Source organism: Bison bison, unplaced genomic scaffold (genome assembly GCF_000754665.1).
Source record: "Bison bison bison isolate TAMUID 2011002044 unplaced genomic scaffold, Bison_UMD1.0 scf7180017864452, whole genome shotgun sequence".
Classification (NCBI taxonomy): domain Eukaryota; kingdom Metazoa; phylum Chordata; class Mammalia; order Artiodactyla; family Bovidae; genus Bison; species Bison bison.
In genome coordinates this window covers 4,510,950-4,534,347 of record NW_011495014.1, presented here as the reverse complement: position 1 = coordinate 4,534,347, position 23,398 = coordinate 4,510,950, and the positions used below count along the sequence as shown (strand labels likewise).

Sequence of the window (23,398 nt, the reverse complement as noted above, 5' to 3'; positions counted from 1 at the left end):
AGCAAGGAGACTAGTTAAGATGTTACTGAAAGTAGTGCAAATAATAATAGGAGAGGTGGAACAGTAAGTGAGGAAGCATATAATCCAAAGAGCTCTGAGCCTCAAGGCAACATAGATAGGAGAAGAAGTACTAACAGAAAAGGAATTATTTTAGCCAAATGTAGAAGACTAGTGCTTCTTTTGAACTGTGGTGTTGGAGAGGACTCTTGAGAGTCCCTTGGACTGCAAGGAGATCCAACAGTCCATTCTAAAGGAGATCAGCCCTGGGATTTCTTTGGAAGGAATGATGCTAAAGCTGAAACTCCAGTACTTTGGCCACCTCATGCGAAGAGTTCACTCATTGGAAAAGACTCTGATGCTGGGAGGGATTGGGGTCAGGAGGAGAAGGGGACGACAGAGGATGAGATGGCTGGATGGCATCACTGACTTGATGGATGTCAGTTTGAGTAAACTCCGGGAGATGGTGATGGACAGGGAGGCCTGGCGTGCTGCAATTCATGGCGTCGCAAAGAGTTGGACATGACTGAACAACTGAACTGAACTGAACTGAGTGCTTCCCAGGTGGCTCAGTGTAAAGAACCTGCCTGCCAGTTGATGAGACAGGGGTTCGATGCCTGGCCCAGGAAAATCCCCTGGAGAAGGAAATGGCAACCCATTCCAGTATTCTTGTCTGGAAAATCCCATGGACAGAGGAACCTGGTGGGCTACAGTCCATGGAGTCACAAAGAGTTGGATGCAACTGATCACAGAGTGTAGCAAAGAAGACCAGCAGGAGGTTGGAATGTGAGACTATAGCCTGAGAAATTTCTGCTAGACTGATCTATTTGGGATTCTTCTGTAGGAAGGCAACATTGAAATCATAGGGTAAATGAGATTATCAGAGGCAAGAGTCTGAAGAGCAGAAGGTAAAAACTTGAACAAATCTCAGGCAGGAACATTTAGAGGACAGAAGGAGGAAGAAGAAGCCTCAAAGTAGACACAGAAGGCGCGGTCAAAGAGGTAGGTAGTTATTACTTCCCTCAGGGGGTTATTTCTGCTAGTTTCAAGACTGAGAACTACTGTCTTAGTTTAATGATAGAAAATGATGGAAATAGCTAGGAGGAAGTAAGTTGGTAAATATGGATTAGGCCAAGGCAAATTTGATGAGCTGAATAGAATTTTTTTTTGGTAGCCATTTACTTTTAAAACATTTTTTTTTACAATGCTACTTCGAAACTGGCTTATTTTCCCAAGCATTCCCCACCCTATTTTGAACAAAAGTAATAGGCAGTAATGCATAAAGGATTCTTGGTAAATTCTTAAAACATTCAGGAATATGACTTGAAGCTGCATTTTAGACTTGAGTCAAATATGAATTGAATTACTAGCGACTGATGTTATAAATTGACTTTGAATTGAAAATAGTCTATTAATTGAATGACTTTATCTTAGCTATTATTGTACTCTTTTCTTTTTCTATATTTTGTCTCTGAAATACTAATCCCTCTTTGCCCTCTGGTTTCCAATCTTTGGTAAGTTAGATACTGTCATTTTACTTTTTAAAATTTCAAATTTGACATAAGTAACATTTGTTTCTCTGACCTTTAATAATGCTAAAGTCACAGAAATGCTATTCTATATTTGAATTTTTGGTGGGGGTTGATAAACACACAGTATATTTCGATTATATGATTATGTGATACTTTTATAGAACACAAAAAAAAGGTGAAAAAATAACTATTGCTCAACATCAAAACTTGTTTGCTTAGTCTTTTTTTTGCTTTTGAAGTATACTTGATTTACAGTATTATACTAGTTTCATAGGTACAACATATGACTCTGTATTTTTACAGGTTATACGTAGTTTTTATAAAATATTGACTATATTCTCTGTGTTCACTCTTAATAAAAATATGCATATTTCATAGCCTGAATATTTTTTGCTAATGTAGATTTGTTCTTTTTGAATAATGAATGGAGTCTTTGGAAAATTGCTTTTTAATTGCAGAAAGGAGTTTTTTCTTCAACTGATCTCTATGATTAATTTCAACTGATATTAGAAACCCCAAAAAGTATCTTAACAAATGGCACAGACAGTTTAGAAAGTGTCAGTAATCTCCATATTTATTTGTTATGGTTATCTTTAAAAGAACATTTTGATTGGCTAAAATTTTAAAAAGGAATTGATGTCATAGTAAATATATTAGGAGAAGATAGCTAGAATTTAAGAAAATTTTAAAGATGAGAAACACTCAATGGGAATTTAACAGAACGTTCTCTAAAGGTAAATAATCCACTTTAGTGCAAGGCAAAAACATTAAGTCTCCTATTTATATTCATTTCTTGCCTAAAAAATAGAAGAGAAATTCAGTTGTACCGATCGTTAATGTAGATATTTGCACTGACACCTCACTCGCCGTGTATGTCGGGAGGTCGTGCATCGTACGATGAGTGAGAGGCGCACCAAGGGCACACTGTGGCACCCGGCGCTGCCCCATCACTCTTGGGTTTCCTTTCAGCCTTTTGCCACGTGTTGCAATTTCCTTGTCCCATTAAGTGAATTTTTAAATTTATTATTTTCAGTATTATAACCATTAAATAGTTTGTAATGAGAAAGACAATATCTAAAAACTTTTGTCTTACAAAGTCATTCACTAGTTATTTCACTGAAGTACTTAAAGTGATTGTTGAAATAAAAATTGAGTTATACATTTTTATTTTATATATTAAATAAGGGCTTCACATTTGCTGGACTTTTCTGCACTGGTAGGTGGGTCTCAGCACAATGTCGCCTGGTAGATATTTTTTGAAAAAAGACATGTTTTCATCCAGCCCATTGAGGTAACAATGAGTGATTAAGCAACAATGGTTGCTTAACAATGAGTGATTCACAAATTGTTTTTGCAACTAATTAATTAGAGAAGGCATTTTTGAAAATATATGATTTTTCTGCATTTTAATAACAGATGTAAATATGACATCTATAAATGTCCGTTCCTTTTTTTAAAACATAAACTAACGTGATTTAATCTGTTTTAAAGTCTTCTAACTGGAAATTTAAGTGGATCTTGAACTCATTGCTAAAAGTATAACAATGCAACAACTTCTGATTAGGTGTCAAAATCTAGAAAATGCCAAGTTGCTGAATTTCAAAAAATATCTGGTAATTGGTAGATGGATTTGAAAAATGAGTAGTAGTATGATTTCCTAAGTATTTCCCTTGATATACTCATTTCATTGGAATGTAACATTTTTTTGTAAAGTATCTTCTTCAGATATGTTAGCCATTAAAACCAAGTTTAAAAAGTTGAACTTTTAACTTGACTTTCAGATCACTAAATGTTAAAACTTTCATAGAAATTCAGCATGTGAGGTTATATTGTTTTCTCTAAAAATAATTATCAATAACTTTAACAGCAAAGATTTTATCATTAATAACTTAAGAATTATTTAAACATTATTTCATCTTTAATCTAGACTTTAAAGTCTTCCATTTATATACTTGTAACTATGTATATATTTCATACACTATCATAGAACAGTGGTAGATATATATATTATAAATATTTATTTATTTATAGCTTCCAGGATACACACAGGCTTCCCAGGTAGCGCTAGTGATGAAGAGCCTGCCTGCCAGTGCAGGAGACGCAAGAGATGTGGGTTCGATCCCTGGGTCAGGAATTTGCCTAGAGGAGAGCATGGAAACCCACTCCAGTATTCTTGCCTGGAGAATCCCATGGACAGAGGAGCCTGGTGGGCTATGGTCCATGGAGTCACGAAGAGTTGGACCTGACTGAAGTGACTTAGCACCCATGCATGCACACACACACACATTCAAATAGTCTAGAGTCTATTCAATCATTAAACTAGAGTGAACATGATAACGTGTTTCTGTGAGAATAATAATTGTACTGAAGAGTACACAGCCCCTTAGTGTCTGTTATCATGTAAACACATGCTGCTTTTATTATGACTTTGAAGGACCCTAGACACAGCCTTCATGGGCCTTTTCCTTCATAAAACTATATTAAGTTATATTTTATAATTGCATTGGCTGAAAATAAATATATCAATAATACTTGTATTCTCTAACCTAAAAGTTCATTTTTTTCTTCTGATTTTTAAAATAAATCAAAATATCTGCATATTTTAAATATTGTGGGCCATAGCACATGGACAAGTTGACCCTGGCACCAGCACCATAAGAGATGAAAAATACAGCTTCTCACATTCAGATTTCAGCGCCATAACTAGTACATCATTTGTTACAAAATAACCACACATGAGGACCAAGTATTCTTTGTAAGGAAGGACTAATGCAAAACACAAGGTATATGTTTTCTCTAAATAATCCGGCAAAGACACGAAGTCCTTCTGTTTGAAAGATAAGGGGGTCCCAGAACAGCAGTGAGCACAGGAGAGAGGAGCAAACATGGACCTGAAACTACAGCCGAGGAGCAGGCAGAGGACGTGCGGGTGCTCCCGGCATCAGCGCAGTGAGGGCCCAGCCTTCAGTGAAACTGGAGCCCAGCTCCTCCCCTGGGCCCGCACCTCTGACCCACCCTCTTAATTCCAGTGTCCTTCATCAGGTCCCCATCACAATGGCCTGCCCACCATTCCTCACAAATGTGTTGAGCTCCCTGCAGCTTAAAGGCCTTTGCTGGGTCACTCTCCCTGCGTTGGGACAGCACTGCTCCCGTGTGTCATTTTGGCCTCTGCTTACGTGTCATCTCCCCAGACAGTCTTTCCTGGCCACCCTGTCCCTCAGTACTCTGTTAGAACACCCTGATTTCTTTTCCTTATAGCACTGATCGCTGTCTGAATCTTGATCATTAATTCATTGATCGATTGTCTAGCTCACCAAATGGAACACAAGCATCATGGTTACAGAGGATGTCTGGCTTGTTTATGTGTAGCTCCTCAAAGTCTGTAGCAGTGCCTGGTATTCAAGTGATAGATGAAAAAACTGAGCTCAAGGCAACCGCGACCTCAGTCTTTCCTTCCTCTGCTTCTACTGAAGTCCACGGCTCTGTCTACCATGTGATCTTTCCTTTTAGGAATGTCAAATGTAGTTCAACACCTAGTTTAATGTACTGTATCTGAAAAGTGCTTTAGTATCCTTTTAGTAAAAGGATACAGGATGGTGCAGTACAGCTGGACAGCTGAGAAAAACCTACCCAAACACCTTAAATGTCTGTTAGTATTTACTGGTGACTGAAGCCATGAAATTAAAAGACGCTTACTCCTTGAAAGGAAACTTATGACCAACCTAGATAGCATAGTCAAAAGCAGAGACATTATTTTGCCAACAAAGGTCCGTCTAGTCAAGGCTATGGTTTTTCCAGTGGTCATGTATGGATGTGAAAGTTGGACTGTGAAGAAAGCTGAGCACTGAAGAATAGATGCTTTTGAACTGTGGTATTGGAGAAGACTCTTGAGAGTCCCTTGGACTGCAAGGAGATCCAACCGTCCATTCTAAAGGACATCAGTCCTGGGTGTTCTTTGGAAGGACTGATGCTAAAGCTGAAACTCCAATACTTTGGCCACCTCATGCGAAGAGTTGACTCATTGGAAAAGACTCTGATGCTGGGAGGGATTGGGGGCAGGAGGAGAAGGGGATGACAGAAGATGAGATGACTAGATGGCATCACCAATTCGAGGAACAAGAGTTTGGGTGAACTCTGGGAGTTGGTGATGGACAGGGAGGCCTGGTGTGCTGCGATTCATGGGGTCGCAAAGAGTCGGACACGACTGAGCAACTGAACTGGTGTTAATACACTTCACATGAGTATGTATCACATCATTAACTACCTGGCACTCTGTTGTTACATAAAACATCTTTGTGCTGCATCTATAACATAGATAACAGTCTGGGTAAAATGACATGGCACTTGCAATATACCTATTGATCATGTATCTGCCTCACAGAAGTGAAGATGATAGCAGAGAATGCAATGTCTAATATTTAAAATGTCAACAGTGTTTTCAGGGCCTCATTTCTCTAGCCACCAGATCTATTCCCAAGCAGGAAAGTTTTTGAAATGCTTTATTGCCCGCTTTCATTTTCTGTGAGGCAGTCATACTACTGCCTACTGTCCAATGCTCACTAATTGTCAATACACAGCTCTAAAAACTGCAGAGGGTGATGTTTAAGGCCCCCTCACACCCCCAGACACTGGTTTTGACTTCAATCACAAGTTCTTCTGCTGGAACACCTTCAATGTTCTGTTCTTCTTCCTCATACTCTATTATGCAGCCATCCCCACAGGCACTCACAAAGCAATCAACCCAAAAGTATTTGCTTACTGCTGATGGTGTGCTCAGGACTGTGCCAGAGCTTTGAGGAGATGGAGGTGAGTTGTAAAAAGCATTCCTGTTCTTGAGAACTTATAGACCAAATTAGAGACAAAGTTGTTTAGTCACTAAATCGTGTCCAACTCTTTTGCAATCCCGTGGACTGTAGCCCTACCAGGCTCCTGTATCCATGAGATTCTCCAGGCAAGAATACTGGAGTGGATTGCCATTTCCTACTCCAGGGGATCTTCCCAACCCAGGAATCAAACTCACGTCTCCTTCATTGGCAGGCAGATTCTTTTACACTGAGCCACTTGGGAAGCCAGAAACAAAATTACTAGGAATAAAAAAGTATCAATGAATATTAACTAAACTTATTGTTGTGATCATTTTGACATAAACATATATTGCATTCCTGAGACTAATGTTATATTTCAATTATATCTCAGTTTTTTAAACATTAAAAACAAATCAATTATTTTTTTTTAAAAAAAGCAGTGAATTTTTGAATAAAAAATACAGTTACAGGATGCAGACCAAGAGTCCATTCTCCAAGTAAGCGAGAAGGCATTTCAGGCAAATGGATAAAGGCATAAAGAAATGGCTTATTTGTGGACTTTGAGGAGACTTGATTAAAATGGTGTCTATGTTAGAAAAAAAAAAAGTGGGAAATGCGGTTAGTTAGCAAATGAGAACATACCATCAAGACGTTGAATGTTAGGCAGAAGCGTTTAGATTTGTTTGAGCGGAAAACTTAGAATTATATTTGCTCTCATTTTTCTCTCCATGTCCCAAATTTGTGGAGAAAATAAAAGACTTCTTTTTGTTGAATAATTCCTTCCTGGAAGTCTTCAATTTGTAGTAATGACAGTCAAAACTCTCTGAAGGTATGTTAAGAATAGTTGCTGAAACCTCAAGCTGGGATTTTTAGCATTTATATGTTTTTTCATAAGCTTCTTTTTGTTATTTTTAACCCTAAGTAATTTGGTTTGGAAGAATGAAAGAAATAATCCTTAATGAGAGGTGACTTTTTTCCTGACAGCAAATAGATTTTTCATTTCAGCTGGTCTTAGGACATGGTGACTTTCTCAACTATCTTAAGCTGCTTTTGGTTTGTCTCAGAATCTGGAATAAGAATATATTATATCCAAGCAGGCAATACATGACCTAATTTTAATTTTTTTTTTTAATTTAAACCTTATTTCTATCATCTCGTCCACTAAATTATTGTCAAAGGAAAGAAGAAAATTTGTGGAGCATGTATTATGGATCATTGTATTAGTCAGGATAGAGTAAGATGCAGGACAGCTAAAAGAACCAGATTCTGGTGGGCACTAGTAAGGTCTGTCAAGGCCATGCATCCGGCCAACGTGCTTCATAAGTTTTACTGAATCTTTACAAGAGCTTTAAGGAGTAGTATTATCCTCAATTTTGCAAATGCAAAAAGCAAAGTGGTACGGTACTATAGAAAGAGATTTGGATCAAAGGTCTTGGATTGGGATCTCAGTTCTGTTATATATTTAGCTGTAAGACAGTTCAGCTGATATGTCACTTCTGTAGAATTACATTACGCACATCACAGTAGAATGATTTTCCTGATCTCTTGATCATATTAAGTGCCTCCTCTGTCTTCCCGTAGCCATCTGTACTACTTTTCCCTCATTGCCATTATTGTAGGATAACTACTGTAATAATGATAAATTTCTTAAGAAAATGGTTATTCATAGTTGCATCCATTGTATCCAGTTCAGTTTCTGGTACCTGGTATTTAATATTAATATTTATTGAGGGAATAAATTCAAAACCTTAACTTTCTAGTCATCTGTTTGCTGACACAGGTCCATACAGCCAAAGCTATGTTTTTCCAGTAGTCATGCACGGACGTCAGAGTTGGACCGTGAAGAAGGCTGAGCACTGAGATTTGATGCTTTTGAACTGCGGTGCTGGAGAAAACTCTTGAGAGTACATAGGTCAGCAAGTCCCTTGATCAAACCAGGCAATCCTAAAGGAAATCAACCCTGAATATTTACTGGAAGGACTTATGCTAAAGCTGTGGCCACCTAATGCGAAGAACTGACTCATTGGAAAAGACTCTGATGCTGGGAAAGATTGAGAGCAAGAAGAGAAGAGGGCAGCAGAGGATGAGATGGTTGGATGGCATCATCGACTCAATGGACATGAGTTTGAGCAAACTCTGGGAGATAGTGAAGGACAGGGAAACCTGGCGTGCTGCAGTCCATGCGGTCGCAAAGAATCAGACATGACTGAACTACTTAAAAACAACAATTTAGCTGAAATATTAGATGAAAATGGAGATGTAGGTAATGGTATGAAGTAACTTGCCGTATTCCAGAAAAGCATAGCCCAAAATATCTATTTTTACAAATTCCTAGGGTTTTTATCTAAAAAATAAAACAAAATTACTTAATATTACAGACTGGCAAACCATATATGAAACTGACAGGTGAACTTTTTCTTTACCATTGTATTGGTTTCCTAGGGCTGTAGTAATAGAGCAACACAAATTATGTGGCTTAAAACAAGAGAATTTTACTGTCTCATAGTTCTGGAGTCTAGAAGTCAACACTGTCAGTTCCTTCTGAGGGCTGTGAGGGAAAATCTGTCCCATGCCTCCCTTCCTGGCTTCTGGTAACAGCCAGCAATCCTTTTTGTAGAGGTATCATTACAACATCTGCCTTCCTCGCATGACCTTTTCCTTGTGCGTTTCTTCTCCCTTCTTTTCTTATAAGGACACCAGTCATGTCAAATTAGATTCCACCCTAGTGACCTCTTGAGAAATTTGTATGCAGGTCAGGAAGCAACAGTTAGAACTGGACATGGAACAACAGACGAGTTCCAAATAGGAAAAGGAGTACGTTAAGGCTGTATATTGTCACCCTGCTTATTTAACTTATATGCAGAGTACATCATGAGAAATGCTGGGCTGGAAGAAGCACAAGCTGGAATCAAGATTGTCGGGAGAAATCTCAATAACCTCAGATATGCAGGTGACACCACCCTTATGGCAGAAAGTGAAGAGGAACTAAAAAGCCTCTTGATGAAAGTGAAAGAGGAGAGTGAAAAAGTTGGCTTAAAGCTCAACATTCAGAAAATGAAGATCATGGCATCTGGTCCCATCACTTCATGGGAAATAGATGGGGAAACAGTGGAAACAGTGTCAGACTTTATTTTTTTTTAGGCTCCAAAATCACTGCAGACGGTGATTGCAGCCATGAAATTAAAAGACACTTACTCCTTGGAAGAAAAGTTATGACCAACCTAGATAGCATATTGAAAAGCAGAGACATTACTTTGCTAACAAAGGTCCGTCTAGTCAAGGCTATGGTTTTTCCTGTGGTCACGTATGGATGTGAGAGTTGGACTGTGAAGAAGGCTGAGCACTGAAGAATTGATGCTTTTGAACTGTGGTGTTGGAGAAGACTCTTGAGAGTCCCTTGGACTGCAAGGAGATCCAAACAGTCCATTCTGGAGGAGATCAGCCCTGGGATTTCTTTGGAAGGAATGATGCTAAAGCTGAAACTCCAGTACTTTGGCCACTGCTGGGAGGGATTGGGGGCAGGAGGAGAAGGGGACGACAGAGGATGAGATGGCTGGATGACATCACCGACTTGATGGACGTGAGTCTGAGTGAACTCTGGGAGTTGGTGATGGACAGGGAGGCCTGGCGTGCTACAATTCATAGGGTCGCAAAGAGTCAGACACAACTGAGCGACTGAACTGAACTGAACTAGTGAACTCATCTTTACTTGATTACATTTACAAAGACCCTATTTTGAAATAAGGTCCTGGACTTCCCTGGTGGCCCAGTGGTAAAGAATTTGCCTTGCAATGTAAGGGACACGAGTTCTTTCCTTGGTCGGGGAACTAAGATTAAGCCCAGGCGCCACAACTAGAGAGTCTATGTGATGCACTGAAAAGATCCCAAAAGTCTTGCCAAAGATCCCGAGTGCTGCAACTCAGAACCTACACAGCCAAGTAAAATTATAACAAGTTAAATAAGGTCACATCCACAGGCACTAAAGTGTAGACTTCAACACGTCTTTTTAGAGGCCAGATCAAACTGCAACAACTATGAATAGCATTGTTTTAAATATGTGAGTCAACAGTAAGATCATTAGACCTCAAATAAAAGTCTAGATCTCTAATTCTGTTGAAAACTCAAAAGATCTTGAAAGAGAGAACTGGGTTTTCAAGATTGTGCGCACAATATCAGCAAAGGTAAAGGGGCAAGATGTATGATATATTGGAGAAATATTAAGTAATAAAGTCCAACTTTAGTGTATAAACTTTAAGATATAGAACTACCAAAATGAATTTATTCAGGACAAGTTATTTCAGAATGAATGACTAATTTTAAAAGCCTGGAATATAATCAGGTAGAGCCCATGAGAAATGGGCCCATGAGAAGGTAGTGTCAAAGGAGAAAATGTCAATAATCACTTTTTCACAAAAACAGCTGAAACAGTGCAGCAATAGTTAAGAGGAAGAGACACAGGAAAATGAATTGTATCATATGACCCACCCATGGGCAAGATAAGGGCTTCTCTGATGTCTTAGATGGTAGAGTCTGCCTGCAATGCAGGAGACCTAGGTTCGATCACTGAATTGGGAAGATCCCCTGGAGAAGGAAATGGCAACCCACTCCAGTATTCTTGCCTGGGAAATCCCATGGACAGAGGAGCTTGGTGGGCTGCAGTCCATGGGATTGCATAGAGTCGGACATGACTGAGCGACTAAGCATGCATGGGAAAGATAAAAAGATGTATTCAGAAAAAAAATTAACACTATTTAAAATCATAATAGTCAAATTTTAAGGATACACAAAAAGAATTTATAACTAAGAAAAGAAAATTCCTAAAGGGACTCATGAGATGAGGGTAAAATGTTAATTGTCTCTTAAAGTTGTTTTATGGATTGCTAAATAGAGAGTGGGCTTCCCTGGCCCAAACGGCAAAGAATCTGCATGCAGTGTAGGAGACCTGTTTCAGTCTCCGGTTTGGGAAGATCCCCTGGAGAAGTGAATGGCTACCCACTCAAGTATTCTTGCCTAGAGAATTTCATGGACAGGGGAGCCTGGCGAGCTATAGTCCATGGGGTCACCAAGAGTCGGACACGATTAAGCAATTAACACTTTCCTTCAAATAGGAAAAATAACTCTATGCAGCGTTCAAGGGCAGTGGATTTAACAAAAGTGAACAGCAATAGATCTTTAGACCTAAACAGACATGAACTGCCATCCTTCAGTCATTACATTTTCGATGTCAAAACTCATTTTATGCTCATTTTTCACTTCCCCCACCTGATCCAAGCGTGTCTCTCTGCTGAATTCCCTGAGTTAAACACTAACCCTGTTTTCCAGTCGTCTGAGATGCAAGCATCCCAGCCTCACCCTTTACTCTGAATCACATTCAATCATGGATCTTGTCTTGTTTTTTTACCTCATAAATATATAGGGAGACATCTATTTCCTTTTCATCCTCACTATCCCCATCTTCATGAGGCCCCCTCCACCATACCCACTCTGCAAAATGGAGTTACAAATAATCAGATGAATGCATCAAAGCAGGTCCTCATCATCCCTCCTGTAGACTGTTGCACTTCCTGGAAATTGGTGTCCCTGTCACTTGCCTCCTCCAATTTTCTTTTATTTTACACCCAGACTATGGCCATTTGCACATCCTGTGTCCTATATAAAATACTCCCTCAACTCAAATGCATATGCATGTGTGCTCAGTCACTTCAGTCCTGTCCAACTCTTTGTGAGCCTATGGACTGTAGCCCAGGAGACTGTCGTCTGTCCATGAGATTTTCCCAGCAAGAGGACTGGAGTGGGTTGCTATGTCCTCCTCCAGGGGATCTTCCTGACCCAGGATTGAACCTGCATCTCCTGGGTCTCCTGCATTGCAAGCGGATTCTTTACTGCTGAGCCACCAGGGAAGCCCACTCAAATGCATATAATACCTACCTTCACCTTCTATTGCTTATCCCTCAACTCCATCTCCCTCTGTGGAGCCTTCCATGTTGAGTTAGTTTCCTTCCTTCTGTGCTCTTTTAGAATCACTCTGTTTATAGCTCAATGAACTTGCTCCTAAACTTTGGTCCATTGGTCCACAGTCTCCACAGCCTGGGAACTTGTGAAAAATGTAGAATCTCAGGTTCTTCCCCAGACTTACTGAATCACAATCTGCATTCTAAGGAAATCTGCAGGTGATTCTTACACACACAAATGTTTGGGATGTGTGAATAGAAATGTTATTATCAGAGATTTGGATCTCTATCTTTTACCCTGAACTCCGAGCTCCTCTGAATAAGAGCCACATATTTTATTTCTGAATGCCTAACAAAGTGTCAGTGTATGCTGAGCATTTACAGGATGTAAATGAGTGAAAGAGAAATAGAAAACAGGCGGTTCAGTGCTCACCCGAGTGTTAGTGGCAAAACCAGGACTCCTCAGGCACGTACATATCAGAGCCTTTCTACACCCATGCTGTGCCACTTACAAAATGTCTTCCTTTTACATTTCCAAGACTTAGAGATGTTGAATGATGCACTTATAGTCACAAGGCTATTTTAAGTGGCAAAGAGGACCCTAGAATACAAGTTTTTATCTTGACACTTAGTTGAGGATCTTTCCACTGTGTCATTTGGCCTCTATCTGTCAGAAGAACAAGTGAAAAACACATTAATTGAACTTCTGTTCTCACAATTCAAGTTTCAAAGAGCATCTGCCATGATGAATAAAAATATATTTGTATTCCCCCAGTGTGCTTCAGTGCAGTCAGGCCTGGGTTACAGTCCAGTAAGCTAAGCTCCATGAACATGTTTATTTCAAAGTTAAAGGGAAAGCCTGAAATTAAACAAAAAGAAATAATTATAAATAGAAACATAATTACTCACTCAGTTTGCCAGTTTGATTTTTTTTCTATGTGGTTCAATAATTTCCAGCTTGTAACATTAAGTATATTTTTATAGTACATTTATAAAATGTTTGATATATAATGGTTACAAACTTTCATTTAAGACATATTTATATTCCAGATGATACATTTACTTATGTATTTCCAGCATGCTTAAATATTTGGGGAGGGAACAAATAGGACATTTATATAATTGCCACCAATAAGCTTTGTTTTGTTTCACTTTTGAAATAATAATCGTATTATGCCATCCTGTTCATTCATGAAGACAGCAAATATTTATTATATGTGCACTATGTTTCAGGCACTGTCGTAGGCTCTGGCCTCAGAAAATTCTGCCTCCAAGAGTCTTATTATGGATTAATGGGGGAGAGAGCCAAAGAAGCAAGCAGTTTCATGAAGGCAGGTGAAGACACAGGTCCTACAGGGCATCCAGGCAGAAAGAGCACCTGGTCCTGCAATGGGAGACCAGAAAATTCTTTGCAAAGAGGCGGATGAAACTGGAGCCTATTATACAGAGTGAAGTAAGTCAGAAAGAAAAACACCAATACAGTATACTAACGCATATGTATGAAATTTAAAAAGATGGTAACAATGACCCTATGTGCGAGACAGCAAAAGAGACACAGATGTAAAGAATAGTCTTTTGGACTCTGTGGGAGACTGTGAGGGTGGGTTGATTTGATAGAATAGCGTTAAAACATGTATATTATCAGATATGAAATAGATCGCCAGTCCAGGTTTGATGCATGAGACAGGGTGCTCAAGGCTGGTGCACTGGGATGACCCAGAGGGATGGGATGGGGAGGGAGGTATGAGGGGGGTTCAGGATGGGGAACACATGTACACCCATGGCTGATTCATGTCAATGTATGGCAAAAACCACTACAATATTGTAAAGCAATTAGCCTCCAATTTAAATAAATAAATTAATTTTTAAAAAAAGATGGCCATGAAGCCATGTCCTAAAAAGAATAGAATCTAATTAGGCAAATTATGTGAAGTGGGACTTGCCAGATATAACAGCTACACATGGAAGAGAAAGAATGTGTGTGCTCAGTCGCTTCAGTCCTATCCCACTCTTTGCAACCCTATGAACTTTAGTCCTCCAGGCTCCTCTGTCCATGGGATTCTCCAGGCAAGGATACTGGAGTCAGTGGCCATGCCCTCCTCCAGGGGATCTTCCCAACACAGGGAATGAACCCACATCTCCTGCGTCTCCTGCACTGCAGGCACATTCTTTACTGCTAAGCCACCATGGAGGTCCAAGTGAAGGAATGGAAGGTTCGAAATAGATGCAAGTAGTTCAGTATAGCGAGAGCAGAGCTTTGCTGGTGTGAAGGAGGGAAAGATAACAGAGAGTGAAAAGGTTAATGCCAGACAGGAAAGTAATGGCAACATCATGAGGGGTGCTGGATGCCCTACAAAGCACTTTGGATGTCATGCGAAAAAGTAAGAGTGACGAGTAATGCACTTCTAGTGCTTATTATGGGCTCCACATTGTTCCAAATGTATCTCATTTTGTCTTCATAACTGGTATATGCTCTAGGTACTGTTATTACGCCTACTTTTATAGATAATGAAACTGAGGCAAAGAGAGTTAAAAGTCCTTTAGCAAAGTTGTTCATCTGGGTGTTAATGGTGCTAGGCTTTTAAAGGTGATGGGAAGGGGGATGATTAATTTTTGTTTTGTAAAGATCATTCTGACTCAAGAGTGAAGAGCGACTTTAAGAAGACATTTCAGTAATCTAGGTGAAATAAGCCAAAGAGTTGAACTAAACTGAGGCAACCAGGAGGAAAGAAGTAGGGGCCTCAAGAGATGTTCAAGGGGGCTAGGCCAGACATAGTGATGGGTCAGTAAGGTGTGAGGCCAGCTATGTGACCAGATGCACTCCTCCAAACAGGCGTAAGTACCAGATTTTAGGGAATAAACAATCAAATATGCATTTTCCATGACCACATTTTTCATTAGGACGACTAAATAAATATCAGCTAATCTCTAATTGATGACACATAATTTGAATAGTGACATAATTTAAATGAATAATTGGAAGAATTAGTTTCATTTTATAATAAATAATGTAATCTGACTATGGTGTCACTTCATTCTTATGTTGTTTATAGTACAGCTCTTGTTCATTCTCTTTTTTTCCTGCCAGTTTTAATTTCTCAGCAGAAGAGCCTCATCTGTGACTATTCTCCCACTGCTGGCAGGAACTCAAAATTCAGGTTGTTCCCTGCAAGTTTTTAACTATGCTTGGTAGATGACCCAGATTCCAGGTTGTGAATATCTTTCTTGATCCCATTCATCTTTCTACCTTGTCTCTAGTTACCCTATTTTTATATGCCAGTTTCTATGCTTGGGCTTTTCACCATGCAGTGCCTGCCATTCACATACACTTGAACCCTGGCCTCTCTAGTTCAGGCCCCATATTACCAGTTGACAAACCAGTATCTCAGCTCATCAGTTCATACACAGTGATCTTTTCTCTTCTCCTCTGAGGTTTTTTTTTTTTTTTTTTAATATTGATAATGTTATGATAAAAGTAATTTTTTCAGACACTGTGTTGTTTATTAATCTTATTCATAATCTGTATTAAAATGCCAGCTAATTAGTATTCTTTAGTTTTGACCAATGACCTAGTCCATTTCTAAAAAGACAGTTTTGAACTTTTAGGACTTTTGTCACTTATTCTCGTAATGTGACTATCCTTTTTTTTTTAATTGGATGTAGGGCCAGGCCTTGAACTCCCTTTAATATCACATCTTCACTTCCTTATCATTAAAGCAATTATCCTGTGTGTTTCTATTTCAGGTCTTCACCCAACTTTTAATCTTGCCTGTACTTGGTTCTTCTCTTCCATATTCTTACCAGTTCCACAAGGACCAAAGTTCAGTCCCAATGTTATTAATAGCTATTAATCCCCATTTTAGATTACATCATTATTAGAATAGCCAAAAATCATAGTACATCACCATATTTTAAAAATAATCTAACATAAAGAGAAAGGTGAGAGAAGAGAATTTTATATTATTAAGAAGACAGAGGAATACTTACTACATTTATGAAAACCTAAAAACATAAAATGACAACCATTTATCAGAGCAAGGATAAAGAAGCCGATATTTTCTTTGTTATCAATTGTCTCAGTTTTTATCAATTATTGTAAATAATAACAATAGAGCAAATCAGTGCACATTTTGAAGAACACAGGATCAAGGGTAAAATGGTTGATGGACAGTAAAAAAAGAAAAAAAGATTTGGAAAACATTGCAAATTTGGAAGAGGTAACAAAAGAAAATTCCCAGCAGAGATTAAAAGCAAAAGCAGATATACTAATTAAAATGCCACTATCTCTACATCTTTATCATTGACATTTAAAAAATCAGTTCATTGGCAGATTTTTGTTATTTTCATCTACACCTGACTTCACTGGTTTTTGCAGGGTTAGTAAACTACAGCCGGAGGACCCACTAGCTCAGAATGATTTTCACATTTTTAAATGGTTGAACAAAAATTTTATTTTTAAATGGTTGAACAAAATCAAAGAATAATATTTTGTGATACATAAAAATTAAATTCAAAACTCAGTGTCCACAAAGTTTTATGGGAATGCAGTCACACTGTTCATGTATGACTGCTTTTGCATTGCAATGGCAGAGCTGAGAAGCTGCAGCAGAAACCGTATGGCCAGGAAAGACTGAAATACTTAACTACCTGATCCTTTACAAAAAAGTTTGCCAGCCCCTGATTTTGCAACTAAATTTCATTTTATTTGACAAAGGCCTTTGAACTCAAATATTTTATGAGTATTCATTCCCCAAAGCAGTGGATGCCTATATAATGGTCTAATGCATAAGTATATAAGTGAATAAAACAACTAATTTCCTACACAGATCATCAGGTTATTTACCAGACTACATAAAAACAATGCCTTTTTGGGCATATGTGACAGTTGAACAGTCTATAAAACTTCTCTAAAAATATTCTATTGCTTGCTTATTAATTCCTGGACGTTTTTCTGGAAAGTTCTAAGGGATAGAATGAGGTTGGTTTGGATATGCAATAGGAAATGAAAATCCTCAGAAATCCTAAAAAGAAACAGAGAATAGTGGTAAGTGAATAAAGGTGTCTACATAAAATAACTGTCATTTTTATAGCACATAAGAATGTCTTTTGGGAAATAAATGTGGCCTCTAAAAATTACTTGTATTTTTGGAACAAGTTTGCCATGTTAGATTGAACTTGACCTTGATATGTAAAGGCCACTGAAGCAGTCTCTTGAGCAAATCCATTGTATTTACATAGGTCATCAGTGTGCTCTACGACTTCACTTAATCTTTTTAAAAATACAAGAGCTTTTGTTTTTGTTTACATATATTAAATTTGGAATTAAGACAACGATACAGTATATACATCAAAGGTCAGCACAATTCCACGTATAAGAAGTTAACACAAAGCAAGGTGTTTATGTTACTATTAGCCAACAGATTTATTAAAGTTTAGGAATAATATTTTTGCTAAACTGAATTTGAGACACTAATAAGATAAATTAACAAAATTATGTAGGAATGAAGAGGGGTTTTAAAAACTCATAATCCAAGGAGTTTTGTCCTCCATAATTTCAGTGTTTAATGTATTTATTTATTTAAAAATAAATATCTATTCAGTTTTCATCCATCACAGGCAAAGTGGTGTGGCTAAGTCCATGGGTTGTGGTAGAAAAAGACCTGACTTCAAACCTCAACCCATCTGTAACTAACAGGATGTATTTAGGCAATGTGATTAACTTTTTTGTACCTTAGTTTTTCTCCCTAAAATTAGATGTAATAATATGTCCATGTTGTAAAGTTAACATAAATATTAGTTCATTGTTATGGTCATTTTATGCCAGGCCCTATGTGAAGAGTTTTAACATAGTATAAGTGTGAACATTTACTATCTCCTTGATTTTTCTATCAGCTCATGAAAGTGAAAGTGTTCGTTATTTCATCATGTTCGACTCTTTGTGACCCCATGGACTGTAGCCTACCAGGCTCCTGTGTCTATGGGGATTCTCTAGGCAAGACTACTGGAGTGGGTTGCCATCCCCTTCTCCAAGGGATCTTCACAACCCAAGGATTGAACCCTGGTCTCCTGCATTGCAGGCAGATTCTTTACCATCTGAGCCACCAGGGAAGCCCATCAGCTCATGAAGTAGATCATTATTACTGGCTCCTTCAGCTGCATTTTTTTTTTTTTTTGTAATGTTAGTGAGAAAATGAAAATGTTCCAAACAGCACTGTCGCTTGTGAAATCTACCCATTGTCTGTTCATATTAAATCTTCACCTAACCAGTCATCTTTAATTACATCTATATAATAAAATATAATAGTCATTGTCTGCCATAATATGGGGATTTAATATAGCTGGTCAGAAAGTAGTTTCTGAATGCATATTCCCACTGTGTGAACATCCCTGTAATCATGGAGCTAGTCTCACAGAAAGATTGTTGGAGCCAGTCTGACTGTAAGCTTCCCTTGAATGAAGTCCTGTTTTGAGCTGGTGTTGGCTTGAGGAGACTGGAGCACACCCAGCGGTCACATCCAGGACCTCACTAGGAATTTCCCCTACACAGACATGACTCAAGCCAGCTAAATAAAACCCAAAGTCTCCAAGTATGAGAACTTCATGTTGCTTGGATGAGCAGACATTTCTGAATGCCTATTCCGATTGTCATAACCCTGTTGGGAAATTTGGACCCATCTTATGTTATAGCACACTGTGCAGGATTTTGACCAAGTATATTTTTGTCCAAAATGCAAGCATACTTCCCTGAATTTACAAAACATTGCTCTGTTGTGAGGGATGGACTGTGGGAGTCACTGTGAGTAAAGTCTTCTCTGAAGATTTGGTCTTGGTTCAGCATCGCCTGCCAAAAGACGGATCCAAGGGGGATTCCCTGTAAGGTTGAGACTCCCTAATAGAATTACTGTGAAAGGGGAAGCCAGACAGTCTGGAGGGCCATCATCTTTTCCTTCAAAGCATATTTGTGATCTTTCCCAAAGGGGAGGGAAAAGTTTCCGTGTCATCTTGAACAGGTTGGATCATCCCTCAGAGGGGACATCTAGGCCACTGAAGGAATGACTCAGATGAGACATGAGGCAAATTCGATGGAAAGTCCCCAGATTTCCTTATGGAGAACCTTGGAACCAAGTCTCTCATGAAAAGATCTCTGTACCAAGAACCCACACTCTTTGGGAAAGGATATTTCTTGAATTTGCCATTTTCAAATCTATTGGCTATCTCCAGACTGTGTTGGAGTTGAGAAAACAAAATGAGACGCTGTGGGGAAAAAAATTTCCCAAATTTCTGCACACACAATGGAAAATTGGATGGATAACCATTAAGTTTAACCAAGCTTTGTTCAACAATCTTTCATTAATATACACATATTAAAACAATCCATTGTAACTTCAAAGAAATTAGCCAACTTGGTTTACTAAGAGTTCTTTAATATTATAAAACTGAGGCAGCGGGTACTGCCAAGTCCCAGGCATATGGCTCCACCATGTGGATGGAGCCTCTGCAAGTTACACTGACAATAATTTTTTTAAAAGAAGTTAGTCTTAATGAAAATCTGAGATCAGAGGCCAAACTCTCATTTTATATGTAAGACAAGAGAACTCACGAGGTTAAATGATTTACCCAGTCACAGTTCAACACTAAGGCTAGCGGCTTCGAATTCTTTTTATTAGAGTAGTTGCATAAACTAATTAAATCTTCCTGTTATTTCACCCATTCATTTAATTATTAAATAATCAGATTAAGCATGTTCAATGGGTATGTCCTTCATTTTTGTCTGCTCAGAATCTAAGACCCCTTTTTATCTGGTAGGAATCTTGTTATGGAAATACCTTTGGGGAACCAGAAGGAACATTCATTCCCTCTTTTCACCCCGAGAGCTAAGATGCTGACATGTCTCCAGGTTTGGTCAGCAGGAAGCTTTATATGGGAATGCTGGAGCTTTAGGAAGTGACAAAATCAGCGGTAGATGAGGGTGGTTCTGGAGGCAGCTGAGCAGCTAACTCAAAGCGGTTCCGGGGCTTCATGCTAGAGCAGCAGCCAGGATCCAGTGGCAGCAATGCTAATGGGGATATTCCGTCCAGGCTGATCCTGAGAGAGAAGCTTAGTTACCTTCTCTGCTTCCCAGTCTCTAACCCAGGCACCTTTCCTGAGCTTGATTCTCTAGCCCTCTTATAGACTGTCTGAGCCAACATTTTTTTCTTCCAATGAAGTCCTTTTCTGTTTTGTAGAATCAGAGTAGGCTTCTGCTATGCAAGCAAGACCCCAGTTTAAACAGAAACTGTTACCATTAAGTGAGTTGCAGCATAGAACATCAGTGAAATTGGGCAGGATCCAGGGCTTTTATCTGGCTCTGTTGAGGGTGAAGAATAGAAAATTCTAGTCATTTTAGAGATAGAATGTAGATCTGCCTGATTCTAGTATGAAGAACTGAAACAGCTAATTAACTTATTTCTTGTGGTCCCTGGGAATGAAATCCTACCACTCTCTGACCATCATGGTCTGTGGTTGCCAAGAGAGGCCTTATGTAATTACTTCAGTCATCAGTCTTCGTCCTTGAGTCAGTTCAATCTAGGCACCAGATATGTGCTAAGGAGACTTCAGATGGCTCCAGCCCATAGTTAATGAGTCATCCCCGAGCTCAGGATATCCTAACTGAGGCATCACAGGACAGGGGAAACCCTTCCCCAGGGTTCCACCTGAATTCCTTACCTGTAGAATTCATGATCCTAATAGAGTGATTGCTTCAAGCCACTAAAAAATAAAGTGAAAGTGTTAGTCACTCAGTGGTGTCCAATTCTTTGTGACCCATGGACTGTAACCCACAGGTTCCTCCGTCCATGGAAATCTCCAGGCAAGAATACTGGAATGGGTTGCCATTTCCTCCTCCAGGGATCTTCCCAACTTAAGGATCGAACCCTGGTCTTCTGCATTGCAGGCAGATTCTTACTGTCTGAGCCACCAGGGAAGCTCTAAGCCACTAAATTGTAGGTTAGTTTTATAAACACCAAAGATAATCAAAACAAGAACCCATGCCAATCCAGTGGCTAATGAAACTAGTCAGACGGCCAGGCAGTTGGGAAGAGTAGGATTGGAGGATGATGGAGGAGTTTGGGGAAAGCGTATGTTGAACAAATCTGTGCTCTCATAATGTGAGTACCTTTCTTGGGAGGTTATATGTTCACCACAAAGTCTGTTGTGTGGATATGTGACCCACTCCATAAATACAGGTTAATCTCCTTTCTTGGCAATGTCAGTGGGTTCCTGAATCAAACGTTTATCATAGAGGGAATGAAGATTATCCCTGGTTTCAATAACATGGAGTTCTCATCAGTGGCCATCCAGCTACAGGGAACACTCCTTTTTCTAGCATCAGTAACTGATCATGGGCTTCTAAACAGCATTATACCTAGAGAGACCAAAGAACAATTTAATGTCAAACAGCTCAGCTGATAAAGAATCTGCCTGCAATGCAGGAGGTCCTAGTTTGATTTCTGGGTTGGGAAGATCCCCTGGAGAAGGGATAGGCTACCCACCCCAGTATTCTTGGACTTCCCTGGTGGCTCAGCTGGTAAAGAATCCGCCTGCAATGCGGGAGACCTGGGTTTGATCCCTGGGTTGTGTAGATCCCCTGGAGAAGAGAACAGCTACCCACTCCAGTATTCTGACCTGAAGAATTCCATGGGGTCACAGAGTTGGACACAACTGAGCAACTTTCACTGTTTACACACAATACCAGTCATCTTTATGGTATGGGGAGCAGAGAGCAGCAATTTCTCCAAATTGTAGTAGATATTCTGAATTTATTTTTGCTTTCCCTTATCATTTTTCTCCGTCATTATGCTACCTGTAGATTAATTGGTTGCCTTATGCAAAGACGTGGTACCCCACACTAAATATTTCAGATTAAAGAAAGTCATTTTTTAAAGAAACAGGAAGTCAACGAGTTAATGTTCCAGGGATTCACTGTTCCTTTTGCATACCCCATTCCTAGTCACTTAGGTAAATTACACCTGAGAGTCAACAGTGTGGGGGTTTGATGTGTTGTCCTGCAGGACATGTTATACACTTTGAATAAATGATTACCACATGGAGTTCCTTTTCCACTTAAATATTCAAGTCGGAAACCCTAGGGTTTGAAATTGGGATGGAGGTTCTCGGGGTTATATTTGTTGACTCTCATGCCAATTGTTTGCTTTCTATCCTTTTGATTTTAGATTCTGATGGAATAGTTACAGGAGGATTGGAATTCCACTGAATTGAAAAGTAAGGCTGCACCTAATCAGATGGGGTTCTTCATGCCCTATGTGTGTCTGTGTGTGTATGCTCAGTCACATCCAACTCTTTGCAATGCCATAGGCTGTAGCCTGCCAGGCTCCTCTGCCCATGGGATTTCCCAGGCAAGAATGCTGGAGTGAGTTGCCATTTCCTTCTCCAGGGGATCTTCCCGACCCAGGGATTGAACCCATGTGTCCAATATCTCCTGTATTGCAGGCAGATTCTTTACCACTGAGCCATTGGGGGAAAAAACAGAAACCTACAGAGAAGGACTTCCCTGGTGGTCCAGTGGTGGGAAACTCACCTTCCAGGGCAGGGGACACGTGTTCCATCCCTGGTCAGGAAACTAAGATCCCACATGCCATGGGGCAGCTAGGCTCCAGTGCCGCAACTAGAGAGCCTGTGCTTTAACTAGAGAAGCCTGTGCACCACCATGAAAGATCCCATGTGCTACAACTAAGACCCGACGCAGCCAAGTAAATAAATACTTAAAAAAAACACTAAAATCGCTACAGAGAGAAGATGACTGTTGCTGTGTTGCTATGTTTGTCTGTTCTCCTTAAGGGAAAATAGACTTACTGTCACAGTGGTGGGTGGAAGAAAATGTCAGTATACTGCAAGCTGACTTAAACAGGGTTACTGGGGGCTCAGCTCCCTCACCATATTGGGTAAAAAGTCATGACCCACTGATATTCAAACTAAAGGCAAAGGAAAGTATAATGGACAAAGGGAGTTACAGAATCCAACTAAGGCCTCAGTCGAAGAAGCCACGGTTACTTTTGCTGTGTCATGTTGCTTTGTTTGTGTTATTGTTTGCAGCCAAGAACTTGGACTGGTATAG

The 23,398-nt window shown here is 39.4% G+C and overlaps 1 long non-coding RNA gene across 1 annotated transcript in view; it reads left to right on the top strand.

The window, feature by feature from the left end:
* LOC105002379 overlaps nucleotides 1-22,651 on the top strand; it is a 38,773-nt gene extending 16,122 nt beyond the window's left edge. Inside the window, exons 3-4 of the long non-coding RNA XR_826948.1 lie at nucleotides 13,519-13,738; nucleotides 22,497-22,651. This is a non-coding gene — a long non-coding RNA (uncharacterized LOC105002379). The remainder of the gene's footprint in view (nucleotides 1-13,518; nucleotides 13,739-22,496) is intronic.
* Nucleotides 22,652-23,398: the final 747 nt, after the last annotated feature.